The sequence below is a fragment of the Platalea leucorodia genome (assembly GCF_965183815.1).
Source record: "Platalea leucorodia genome assembly, chromosome: 9".
Classification (NCBI taxonomy): Eukaryota; Metazoa; Chordata; class Aves; order Pelecaniformes; family Threskiornithidae; genus Platalea; species Platalea leucorodia.
In genome coordinates this window covers 16,140,514-16,153,939 of record NC_138831.1, presented here as the reverse complement: position 1 = coordinate 16,153,939, position 13,426 = coordinate 16,140,514, and the positions used below count along the sequence as shown (strand labels likewise).

General features: G+C 45.4%; 1 protein-coding gene across 1 annotated transcript in view; it reads left to right on the top strand.

Moving 5' to 3' along the window:
* The first annotated feature begins 1,996 nt into the window (after nucleotides 1-1,996).
* TMCC1 (transmembrane and coiled-coil domain family 1) overlaps nucleotides 1,997-13,426 on the top strand; it is a 125,053-nt gene continuing 113,623 nt past the window's right edge. The window contains exons 1-2 of the mRNA XM_082321172.1: nucleotides 1,997-2,086; nucleotides 5,853-6,099. The gene's annotated coding sequence lies outside the window, so the exon portion shown is untranslated. The remainder of the gene's footprint in view (nucleotides 2,087-5,852; nucleotides 6,100-13,426) is intronic.

The window sequence follows — 13,426 nt, the reverse complement described above, 5'->3', positions numbered from 1 at the left end:
ACTCTCCTCTTTTCCTAGATCCTGCAAATCATGCAACGCCCTGCCAGACCTTAGATGACCCGTTGTTTATGAAAAGGCATAAGGCTCATTTGACTACTGAAGCATCAGAGAAGGAAGGCGGTAAGGAGGGAGAGGCCCTTGACAGACGATACATCCATCACACTCCTCACGCCTCACCGGAGCTCTATGTCAGTGGTGCATATTCGCTTTAGTGGGCAAAGATTCACCATCTCTTATTTCCTGCCTTTAGGTTTCTTGGCGTGTCAGGATCCATGTCCTCTCTGCACACCCTGTGACTGTAACTGCAAGTGGCAGTGCTTGAATTCAGCATGCCGCGCTGGCCTTCCCTGTACACCCCGATGTGTCATAGCCAGGCTCTGCTCTAGCGTCAGGACACACTAGAGCGTGACCTGGGGGAGGGACGGGGGGAGAAGAGGAAAGATAGCTGGGGGTGGTGAGGAAGGGATTTGAGTGGGAAAGATATTGACCGGTGTTCATTAATTCTTGAGCTTTATGTGAAAAAATGTAAGTAGTAATGAGCACTGGTTTGAAATAAAAGTCAAGTTGTATAAATTCCAACTTTTTTGTGGCTAAGTACATTAATTGCATCAGACAAATACAGATCAAGGCAAATTTTTCATCAAATCAGCTTCCAGAAAGGGTGCAGCCTTCTAAAAATAAATACAGTCACCCTAGATAACATTGCCATTCAGATGAAGAGAGATGGTCTGGTCAACTGAAGCAGTGTCTTTGAGATCCTGGTCTTTGGTGTCTTCTTAGAGCACTTCATCTAACTCACTGTTAGATGAAAATAATGGTGGAAAACCAGAAGCAGCTGATCAAGGAACCCTTCTGAAATATGTACAATACAGTTTGATTATTCTAAAGGTTTCTGTATGGTCATCACAACCCTAAGCACTATTCCATATGGCAAACTAGAGGTCACAAACCAATTTGCAATCTGATACCATCTATGAATCCTTCCTAGAGCATATTGTTACAGAGACCTCAGTGACTGCCACCCATCACAGACTTCAAATGGGAGTTCAAATAACCATGTTGTCAGGATTGAAGGAGCAATGAAACACCTGTACTGAGGTACCTGGGGCAGCAGAAGTCACTGCTCAAGGCAAACAGCCACAGTGGAGCTCGGGCATGGCAAAACTGTTCCATGAGGCCTCTTCCTGGCAATGGCTACAAAACCAGGGCCTGAAGTTGCATATATGGGAGAAGGAACAGGACATTAGAGGAAAAAAACATTTCGTAAAGGTGCTAGGAGTGGGGTCAAAGACCTGTTGTCTACAGTTCTGGGTGCTGGAAAGATGCTTAGAAATGACGAGCAATCCAAGCGTTTATTTGCACCACGGCGGTCATTAACGCGGGGCCCTGCGCCCCGCTCTGCGGCCGGCCAGCGCCTCTCCGTCCGCCAAGCAACCAACCTGCCGGCCGGCGGCGCAGCCGGCCCGGGCGGGCTCCCCCGCGGCCCCGGAGCCTTCCCGGAGGACGAGTCCGGTGGAGGGGACTCCGGCTGCCGGGGTTCCTGGTAAGGGACACGATAGGAACCTCAGCGTTTCCCCGGGGAAGGGCTCGGTGAGCGGCTGCCGCGGGGCTGCCGGTGCAGAAGGCGGGCCGCGGCCTGCTCGCTAACGAGCGCCTCCCTGCAGGCCGCGGGCGGGCCGCGCCGCTCCGCTTCGCTCCGCGCCGGCAGTGGCCCGGGCTGGGCAGGGCCCGGACCCGGCAGGGCGGGCCCCGCCGCCCCTCGCAGGGCTCGGCCAGGAGGGAGCGGCGGGGCCGGGCGGAGGCCACGGCCCCCGGCCGCGGCCCCGGCCCCGGCCCGCACCTGACGGCCGGCAGCGACCGCCCGAGGGCGGAGCACGGCGGGGGCGTGGCCTCGAGGCGCGGGGACGTGTCGGGAGTGGGCGTGATCACTCGCCCCGCCCCCGCCGGCCGACGTCGCCGCGCGCGCCCCGCCCCGCCCCTCGAGGCTGCGCGCTGACGTCGCGCGCGGCCGGGGCGAGCGGTCTGGCGGCGCGCGCGGGGATGGAGCAGCCTCCGGCGGCGCACTCGGGGCGGCTCCGCTCGGCCGGTGAGTGACCCCCGGGCCCGGGCGGCGGAGGAGGGCCGCCCCTCCCGGCCCCGCGGCACGTGGGCAGCGCGGCCGGCGCTGAGGGGACCCCCGCGGGCCGGGCCGGGGCTGCGCTGGGGCTGAGCCGGGGCTGAGCTGGGGCTGAGGGGACCCCCGCGGGCGGCCTCACCCGCTTCCAGACCTGTTGTTCGGCCGCGCTTCCCCGCCGCCGCCCCGTTTTTCTGTGGCCGGTTCGGAACATTCCCCGGGAGGCGGCCGCGGCCCAGCCGCCTCGGGGCCGCCCGCCCCGGTCACCCCATTCCGGCCCGTCGGGGCTCGCGGGCCTCGTTGCCGGGGCCGGCGGGGCGGGGGCGAGGCGGCGGGCCGGGGGCGCAGGTGCAGCCCGGCGGGGGCGGCCGCCTCCCGCGGCGCGGGCGGAGGGCGGGCGGAGGGCGGGAGCGCCGCCCTCTCGCCGTCGCCCGCCGCCGGCCTGCGCGGAGGCGCTGCCGGACCCGGTGGAAGGCGTGAAGCCTTCGCAGCCGCCGGGGAGGCAGCGGGGCCCGGTGCGTGCGTGCAGAAATGTCTGCGAAGGCGCTGCCGGCGCGTGGGTTCTTTGTTTTGGAGGGGTCGGCTGCGTCTGACCTTGCTGATTTTGAAGATAGCTGAAGTTTGGGTGTATTCTTCACCTGTTCCTCCCCGCTTTAGCTGTCTTTTTTATGAGATTATGAAGATACTAATTGTTTCATTGTGCTGACATGTAAGTGAGCTCAAATTCTGCTGTTCTAAAAACGAGTTTTCAGAGACAGGCCTTTACAGTAGAGGGCTTCAGATGTAAAGCGGTGGCTTCTGAGCTTTACAAGGACCAACCCTCATGAGGCTTAGAACCAAAACTATCTGTCAGCTTAACTTGTGTGTACAGCTGCTGTTATTCATGATACCAGAAATACTTAGTGCGTGTTAGTAACAAATACTGTGGCCAACAAAGCACGTATAGTGGGTTGAGGCGTCACTTTTGCTACAAGATTCCATCAGTGAGGAAACTTAAGGAGGCTTCTTGGTGGGCAGAAGGTGTAAAGGTATGAACTGAAGGTATAAAGATCTCAGCAGAGGAGGAGAGTAACGTAACTACCACTGCATCAGAAACCTTAAAATCAAATGTTTCTGTAAGGTGGAAGCCCTTAGTAACACACATCTGAAGTAGTAGTGCCCTGAACCTGAGCCAGTGCAGGAGGGTCCTCCTGAGTTTGGGGAGCAAGTGATGCTGCCAATGCTGCTCTTTGCTGATCCTGTCTTAAGCAGGATTAATATGTTGCAGATAGCTTCGTGTTTAGTCAACAGGATGATGCTTATTGCAGGGTAGATTATTTTTCCATCTGGAAGTGTCTGGAGGTGAGGAAAGCCAGGTGTGCTAGCTGAGAGGATTGTTCCTCTCTCGGTGCTGGGGGACTCTCTCTCCTCTCTTGTGTGGGGACGGTGGGCTCCCCTCCCCCGCCCCCGGCTTGTAGGGCTTGCACTGCTCATGACCTCCGCAGCCTCACAGAGTTCCTGTGCCAAATGGACAAGTTTACTGGAGCTTTGTATCCACTGTGTCCAGTTCAGCTGCCTGAGAAACCCACTCAACCAATCTGGAAGTCATTCAATATATGGAAGCAAACTGAAGACAGAGGAAGATCTACTTTGTGTAGATTTTGTGTTAAAAATAAATTGGGACTTCAGGCTTTCATGCCATTAAAAAAAAAAAAAAGTTTTTTGCCATTAAAAAGCTTGGGCTTCCCCCCTCCATGTACCACATAAAAGTTGCTGGGTTTTGTTTTTTTTAAGCAGGTCTGGCATGGTTTGGGCTCTCTCACATCTTATTTAATCATAGCTAGAGATCCAATAATTAAAAGCTGCATCTAATTCAGATACAAAATAGAAATCATTGAAAGACTACAGTTTTTTTCTGTGTGTTTAAAGAGGCACTTTCTTTAGGAAATGGGTTATATCTAGCAAGTCAGCTCCTGTTCTAGTCTGGTGAATGGTTTGGTGTCTGTCTGTAAGCTGCTGGCATTTGTATTGAGCAGGCTGCTATGGCTTGCACTGGAGTTAGGCAAGCCTTGTATTAGTATCTTGTCTGGTCTTTCAGAGAATTGTTTTTGAACCATTCAAAAAATAATTGGTGTGATAATATCTTGGGCTGGGTTTCTAGGAATTTTTGCTTAGAGGTCTGGGGGAGGAGTCTTCTCTCCCCACTCACTTCTCCAGTGTGTTTTCCCAGCGTGGTGTGTTCTCAGCCAGTTTCATAGCTCTTGTCTTCTAATGAAAGCTGGGCGTTGAGAACTGGAATCACTGAGCTTAAGCTATTGCTCAGGCGAGCTGGCTGAGTGGCTTCCCCTTGATGGACTTGAAGTCTCCTCACCTCTAAAATATGGCTAGTGGTTCTCCGTTATGTCTGTTCTCTAAGGCATTGTGAAAGCTGATTACTGCAGTGTGCGTGGATACTGCTTAACAAAATGGTACTTAGGGAGAAGATAGTACCCTCTTGATGAGGATATGAGTTTCTTTAGAACTAATAGGGGACTCATGTTAACTCTCTAGGGCGAGAGAGAGGGTGGTATTTCAGTATTAACAGTGAGACTTGTTAACGTGGTTTAACCAGCTCTAGGTGGCCCTGCTTGAGCAGGGGGGTTGGACTAGATGACCTCCAGAGGTCCCTTCCAACCTCAACCAGTCTGTGATTCTGTGCACTTGGCACAATGTTTAATAGTGGATAAACCAGCGTCTTCGGAAAAAGATACGTGAACGAAGTGCAATGTGAAGGTGGCAGGCTAGATGTGATTTGTCAGCGCTGCTAGAAAGTGGGTAGCCTGCTATGATTTAAATACTTAAATTAAAATTCTAAAACCCCTAAACAGTTGAGACACTGGGTGTTGTCACAGCACAGTGAGCTGATTCTTTAAGCTTGAATATAAACTCCAAATTCTTAAAATTGTTCCTCTGGCCAAGCATGTTAAAATGGTCACGGAAGGAAAAGGAAAGAAGAAGGAAACAAGGGATTGTATGGAGTTAAATGGTATTTTTTTCAAAATGAAATCTCTTCATACTTTCAGAAGCATTTTACGATAATGCAAGACTAGCTGACCTTTTTTATTTGTAAAGAAGAATCCTACTGTTGTACTAAAAGTAAAAAACTTGTATCACATAACATTGAACAGCTTTGATTTGGAACCTAGATCTGCCATACTATGTGAAATGCAAACACAGAATAGAAGCTCTCTGCCCCAAAGAGTTTACATTTTATTAACTTAAATCCAAATTAGACAACTTCAGAAGTACGCTAACACTCCTAAATGTTTATGCTGTGCAGGAGCTCCCCTCGTATGTACCTTATATCCATGCTGTGCTGGACTTCCATCACTCTGTGTTGGTCCTTGTTTTGGACAGCAGCGTAAGTCTTTAATCGGACACTGGTCACACAAGCATTCCTGTGTCAAAATGTGCAGTGAACACCAAGGCATTTAATGAGCTGGGAAGTTTTGTCTGAAACAAGGCACACTGTTATGATCAAACATTATCTGAATGCTTAGAGAATTTGTCTCCTTGAGATAATGTATTAGGTGGAAGTACTCAGAATATGAGGTAACTTCAGAGGCTGCTGCTGATTTTAAATACATTAAAGCTAGCAGAAACCCAGTATTTCAAATAAGAGTTAATTCTTTTATCTGAAGGAGACTCTGAATCTGTGGTGCTGTTTTATTGCTTATCAGATGTTAATGGTGTTTCTTACTATGCTTGTTAATTTTGACAGGTCTTTCTCCTCTACAAAGAAGCTTTGTTGCCAAGATTTACTCTGAAAATGACCTACACTACTGACTGCAGCTGTCTGCAAATGTAGAAGCTGATAAATTGTATCTCCTTCCCTCCCCTGACTTTCCTGTTTCCTGTGGAATTTATACTTCTAAGTATTTTTAAAATTAGACCTCTGTTGAAGACATTTGGATTACAACTGTGAGCATATCTATGCAAAGAGACGAGCTAGCCTGAGCAATTTTGAGGTATGTATGCCTACTGTGACTTATAACAAATGGGACGAAAAGGCCATCTGATTATAGGGTGAAGAGAACTCTGGGCATACATTTTCTAGGTTCAGATCGATCTGCACCATTATTCATGGTTTTAGCAATGGAATATACATATGCACAGCGAGACCGTACGAGCACCAGAATATCCGGCTGGCATTGTGCGGAGGGTAACTTTGAGCCTGGTGTAGGAATATTCAAATGATTCTTTTCAGAAGAGCTTGTGCTGTATGACCTGAGCCTTCACTGCTTGCCCATTCAGTTCTTAAATGCCACCAAGGTCTGTAGAGATTTTCTTCTTCCAAGCATTTGACAGACATTAAGTAGTCATTGAAGTGCACCTGAGAGGCAATGGTGGTTTCTCTATTAGGTTAGGTAGAGCGTTTAGATCAAGTTAGAAGATACCTGCCTTGAGTTGGAAAGATTCTTCAACGAAGGCTAGAAAAGAAGTAGGTCTTGCTTGCCTTCCTATGCACAGGTCATAGCGCAGTGGTCTCTTTCCTCACAGAAAGCAGCAGTCTCATAGGGCCATCTGCCTGTAATGTACAAGTCTAGCAGAGCTGGGTGGCTTTGCTTTGTGACTGTGCAGCTTTGTCCCACCCAGGTAACAGAAGATGGAGAACCTTAGCTGTTTAAGAAGCACAGAAATTCACCAGCTTGCACAGCTGTATTTTACCTTAAGGCTTTTAGCTGTACTTTCATTTGAATTCTAAACCTGGAATGAGGAAGTCAGCTAACTTCCTCTGTATGGGCTTAGAAGAGGCCAGTGTGCACTGATAACATCTGTTGACTCTCCTTTTGTAAACTACTTGGACATGGTTATCCTTTCTGTGATGTAGGTGTTCATGCTAACACTCCAGGGCAGTGGCGGTCTTATCAATTAATTGTGCGTTACAGCGAAAGGTAGCCAAACACATCTCTGTCTTCCAGAAGAGGCTGATTATTCATTAGTCTTTTTTTTTTTTTTCCAAAAGGAAAACTAATGTGCTGAAAGTAGATACCTGACTGAATTATTCAGCATGTTACATTGCTGTACAGTATGTATTTAGCAGACACACTTTTCTTCAGAGCTTTTATTCATGAGCTCCAGTGATCCAATCTGAGACGATACTGGAGGGACGCAGATCTAACGTACATACCTGTCTGGCTTAATAGCCTGATGTTGTTGTTCCTATAACAGGAAGGCAAAATTGACTTGAGTCTGCAATGCTAGCGTAAACTGTAATTGGCAGTGAAGTGCTGTGGTTGAGAAGAGGATTCTTATTTGTACTGCAGTTATTCCTCCCGTCATTCCCCTACAAGCAGAGCTAGGATCCAGGGGTGATGGCTTGGTGAATTTCTCTGTTACAAGTGGGCAGAGCTTAGTGCAGGAAACTTTAAACGTGTTCTTTGGTCTAACCTGGGCATTGGTATTTGGCTGTGGTAGTATACTAAAATAGCATCGGGCAGAAAAGTATTTTTGTTTCCTGTGAACTGCTTTCATGAAAACTGGAGAAATGCACCAGAGCTTCAGGAGTGAAATGGTTTGCTGAGCTGCCCATTACCATCTTAGTGCATGTTTTAGATAGTGTACCAGGGATTTGGATTCTGTAACCAGCCTTTTTTCAGTTGTATATAAATAAGTTATGGTCTCTGTAATTCCATCAATTAAAATCAGTCCACATTTCCCCAAAAAGCTATGAAAATGGAACAATTCCTGCAGTAGCTCTGAAAACCTGTAAGAATACGTAGATTCCATGTATCCCTGACTGTATATCCCTGAGCAAGGTATTAATCTTTATGTCCTTCTCTGTAAGATGAGGTTGATCTACCTTTGTAAAACATTCAGTTTCATGAAAAGCATTATTTAAGTGTTGTTTGCAATAACTGCAGTTTCATTATTCAAACTCGTGTGACTAAAAGTGAATACTACTGTGTGGAGTGGCAAAGAATTTGAGTATCAGATAAAGTTTTCCTTTAATATAAAGAAATGGTCTGAAAGGTGAAATTGTGTACATTGGAGAATGTTGCCCTGAAACTGCCCTACAAGATGTCTAAAAAGTTTAAAAGAAAGTTAAAGGGCACCAAGATGCTGAGACGGATGGTAGTGCCATTGATTCAACTTATGTGATGGCTTGTGATAAGAAGTTTTCAGACGCCTACTTACAGTTTCTTCAGAGATAAATTTGGCAAATTTCAGTATTTTCAGATTTGTGTGAGCTGGTTGGTCTCCCTTAACAAATTCCTTAGTGGCCTGTCTTTGTCCTGGAGTTGTTGGCAGTTATTTTCCTGGAAGCTAGTTGCCATGGTGATTATCCTGTTAGCAAATAAATGTGTTTTTCATTATCTCCAGGTGTACTAGTTTGGAGCAAAAAGACTGTAGCCTTTTCTGGGATTGATAGAAGTACTACACCCATAGAGGCTCAGTGTTTGTAAGTCACTGCCTGTGGGAGAGTGCTGAACAAGCATCTTAGGCTTTAGTGGGTCGTAGTAGTAAGGTGTAATATGACTTGTCTGTAAGAAGCCGTGAGTGTGTGTTACCATGAGTCTGAGGCAGAATAATGGTTAAAATTGGGGAAATGAAAAAAGAGTGACTTTTGGTCAGGATCTGTTATGACTGAACTTACCTGATTCCAGCCAGTAATGGTTGACTGACTAGTAAGGTGAAAGCATTATTGTTGGAAAACAGTCCCTTCAGGGTGTGTGTTGCTGTGATCCTTCGCCGTGCCAGCTTTCAGTTGGTATAACCTCTAGCTCTGGTCTTCAGCGTTCCTGTTGGAGCTGTGGTGCTATTCGTGTTGCACCGCTGTTTGTTTTCAGCTCCTTAAAGCTGGGGCAGTGAGATGTGGTCCCAGCTGAGCCTGCCTGTGCCAGTGCTATGGCATGGGAGCTGCAGCTTGCTGTGAAACCCCCATACATCAGTCTTCTCAAACTCTTCCAGAAGTAGGTCTCAAAAGTGGGATATGCCTGTGTCGTTGCTAGGGGAAAGTGCAGGTTGATGTGGCTTGGTGGCCGTTGATTAACATTAAATTCTTTGCTGGGGAAGATCATGAACTGGATACGTGAGCCTTCTCTCAATGGGAAGAGCTTGGTTAGCTCACATTGAATACCTATGAGAAGTTTGACTGCTTGGTCTGCAGAGCATCCTAGGGTAGAGAAGTGAGGGCTTGTCGCACGTGGTGGGGACAGGGGGGCTGTAACAGCTGCTCCTTGCTGGTTTGCGGAGGAGTTTTCATGCTGGTCATGCTTTCACTGTGGTTTTTTGGATGGTTTGTTGTGCTGAAAGGGTAAGTTTTGGGTCTGGTTTACCAAGTCCTTTAAATGCCTCAGGTGCAATTCCAGTTTGTGGGAGAAGAAAAAAATCCAAAGTGGCTTTTGGTTTAGTGTTGGTTTAACTCTTTGAGTGTCTCAAGTTTATATCTCTAAAAATAGTCTGCTTTAGTTGAGACAGTCTGAGAAAACAACATTTTTTTTTTTTAAAGCAAAATTTAGGTGTCACAGATGACACTCCCAGAGTCCCTTGAGTGTTTAGGATCAGCTTGGATTTAACCCTGGTGCCCAAAAGATGCCAGTTCCAACTACTAAACTCTACTAGCTTTGTGAACTCCTCTGGCTTCCTAAAGAAACATGCCCATTGAGGGTTTTTTCGTTTTGGCAGCTGTCACTTGCTGGGAATGCATCCATTTTCATGGTGCATTTCAAGAACTACTGACTTCAGTCCTCATCTTCTGAAAACAGGCTCCCTCTACTCTTCTCTGAGTGTGCTGTGTGTATTCTCTAGTAAGCTTGCCCAAGGAAGCCTTCAAATATTAATGTAAACAGCAAATCCAACAAATTCCTGTTTAGAAAACAGTCAGATAAGTTTTTTGGTTGCTGCTAAAATGAGTGAAGAAATTGTTCTAGCTTTTTTTTGTGGCTTCCCCTGCTCTGGTTCCTAAGCTAGTTTTTCATTTTAAAATTTAGATCACTTCAAAGAGCAGAGTTGGGGAATTGAGCAGACAAATAGCAGAACAGAGCGGGTGGCAACCTTCAGTGGAGGAGCAACAATCTTTTGTTTGTTGGCTGCTGCCAGTCTGGGCTCATTTGACTGTGCCCTAAGTCACCCTTCATTGGTAAATAGTTTAAAAAGAAACCCCAGGTAATAGGGTGCTTCTAGGTCATTAATGGACAAGCATCTTTAATTGTGATGACACAGTTAATACATGTCCTTATGGTTTAGTGATAAAACCTCACAACTGTGGATATTCAGGTATACAGGGAAATATTTTAATTCATTTTGTGGAAGTGTAAGCTTTTAATGAAGCATGCTTTTTATCCAAGAAGTAAAGTCTTTCTTCAGCTTTTTTAGATGGTTTTGCTGAAATAAAAGGTCAGACTGCAAACTTCTACCCAAAGGGAGACAAATAACCTATAATCCAATGACTTTAGCCATTTCTCATTATCTTTGTGTGTGTTTTTGTGGCGATAACAGGAAATCAGCTGAAGGCTGTCTGGAGTTGAGTATGAAGCTGTACCAACAGTGAATTTTGGCCTGGTCTTCTCAGATAGTCTCTGCTGGTCACAAAATAAAACAATACACTTGCACAGAGTGCTATAGGCACTGACAGTTGTGAAACTCAAAGGAGGATCTTTACCCCTTTAAATTGGCACTTTTTTAAAAAAAATGCTTATGTTTCAGCAAACTCTAGGAACTGGCAGTGACCCACTCTTGCTGACTCACCTTTTTTGTGCAAGGTTATTAAGGAAGTGCTAGAATAGCATGGGTTTTCTGTTCTGTGGTCATTTTATATGAGAATTTGAAAAGATAAGCACGTGCTTCAAAAAGAAAAGAAGTGTCACTATCTCCAACCTTGTTCAGTTGCTTTGAGGATGGCAGCTTTTAGATTGAGAAGCACTGTGCTCTGCTGACATCTGAGGCTCCACTCTTTATTCACGAGAAAGTCCAGCAGATGTATGTGATCGGTGTAGGAGCTGTAGCCTCACTTACTCCCTTGTTAGAAGACAACCAGCAATCATTTGTTGAACACTCCTAGTTCAATGTTAGCTTCCTACTAGCTCTTGCAGATAATGATAAAAGACAGGATTATTATTGGATGGCACCATTCTCGGGCTGGCAGAGTAATTTCATCTGCTGGTTGGTGGGTAATATAATTGGACTCTTCCAATACCTAAGCTAGTCTATATAGTTCTCTATAACACTGCAGTTCATAGTGTGGTTATAACACACATGTCTATACATTAAACAGTACTAAAAAAAGCTACTTGATTTCAAATACCACCATAGGAACTCAGTACTGTCTTACATCCTGAGAAGTGTATTTTTGTCCTGTTAGAAAAGATGAAAGGGAATCGTTGGTTGGAGTGATGTTTCTCCATTTGGAGTAGTTCCCCAGATAGGGATCTGTTACTGATGAGATGGCATAAGAAAACTCATGATTTGGAGGCATCCTTGTATTACAGGTTTCTTTTTTTTTTTTCTTCCTCATGTGTTCATCTTGATTCACTGTCTGAGATGTTTTGTCACCATGCTTTGCTTCAGGATTGTGATCGAGTATAGCTGTTGGTCCTGTTTTCCATGATCTCAAGAGCGGATACCTGCAGTGTTCAGTGAGGCTGTACTTTAAAATAGCAGTTGATATGGCTGTCTCATGGAACAGCATTCTCTACTCCATGCCTTTGGCACTTAATGTCATCATGCGCGATCAAGTTCTGCTGATTTTTAATGCCTGAAGTAGCACTATGAAAGAAATCTATAAAATGTTCTGTAGCAAGGATCATAATAAATTGCAACTGAACTTATGCATGTCCTTTGGTGGCAGTGGAGAGTAATTGATAGGTATTTACCAACAATTTGATGTGAAAAATGGTATTTACTGAAACTGGGACTTGCTGAACAAATTTGAACTTAAGTTTCAAAACAGAAATGCTGGAGAAAGGAACCTATTGTGCAATAAAGGCAAAGATTACTAATTTATCTTGTGACCAGATGCGATATTGGTGTGAAAAAGATGTGCATTTTTTTACTCTGATGGATGAAAGTTCATTTCTTGGTGTTTTGGAATTGGAGTTACTGATTTAAAAAAAAAAAAAAAAATTGTTCAAGTCCTGTAAACAGCTGCTATCGTGGCCATTCAATACCCATCATGTAGCTGCATCTGTGCTGCTCAAATTATCTTTCTTCATCTTTTTTTGTTGGGGACGTCACTACAGAAATGTTTATTGTTTGCCACCTGTGCAGCACCTTTACAATTCTGGTGTAAGTATGGCTCTCTTACCATGGCACTTGCTAAGGAAAAGCCAACTTGAGATCACACTACTTTAGCAGCAAAACTTCCATCTAACATCTCTAGAGACCTTGGAGGAGGCAAAGGTGGCAGTGAAAGCAAAGTTTAAAGCCACAACATCTAAAGGAAGGCTGATGCTCCAAAATCTGTGACTGCCCATGCTTGGGAGAGAAATTGAGACTGCGGTGAGCAGGCTGGCTCCTGCCTCCTAGTTCCAGGCTTAGGAATTTTCTGGCCCTTGTGCGAGGGCGCTAATTTGTTTGAATCTTCATTACCTTCTTTTTTTCTTCGTTTCAGTTTTACCTGTTTTAATCAGTTGGGGAGATGTTCACCTATAAAGGTGTTCAAATATTCGTGACTATTAATGTTTAATTAAAGTCTATCTGGAAAAAGTGATGGAAGGAAAGCTTCCTGAGATTTAAAGCTGAAACAATGTAGGAAATGTTAATCTCAGTCTTCTGAGAGTTCTAAGAAATTAATTGATAACTGAACTATAGGGAAGTCATTAAAGTTTGGCTTGGGAAATGCGTAATATGATTGGGAATAGGCTAGAATATGGGCAGCTTGCAATAAAAATGTAAATCAAGGGGAAGCTTTGAAAGTGAACTACAGCTGCGTAACCAAACATTACATTATTTTGTCTTCATGTTCAAGTAGTCACGGGTTCAATCTTGGTAAGCATTCACTTAAGTAAACCTCAGGCATTTTATGACTAAATAGGCAGATTAATAAGGATTTGTAAGGGTTAAATTATTCTAGCTGTGGAAAAAATTAATTCCTGTTCTGTAAGAAAAGTCACTGATGGATTTCTTCTAGATGATAACTGTTTTTCCTCCAGTTGCTGCTAATTTTGATAACTTCTAAAATTAGGAAGACATCCAGATATGCAGTTCAAGAAGAAACTGCTGGCTTTCTTGGTGAGGAACATGGGTTCAGACTCTTTGGGAGACAGTGATCGTTGTTGCCTCTCCAGACCTCCTGTAGTAAATTTCTGCCCCTCACTGGGGCTTGTCAAGCAGAATGTTCTCTGGAGATTTAGG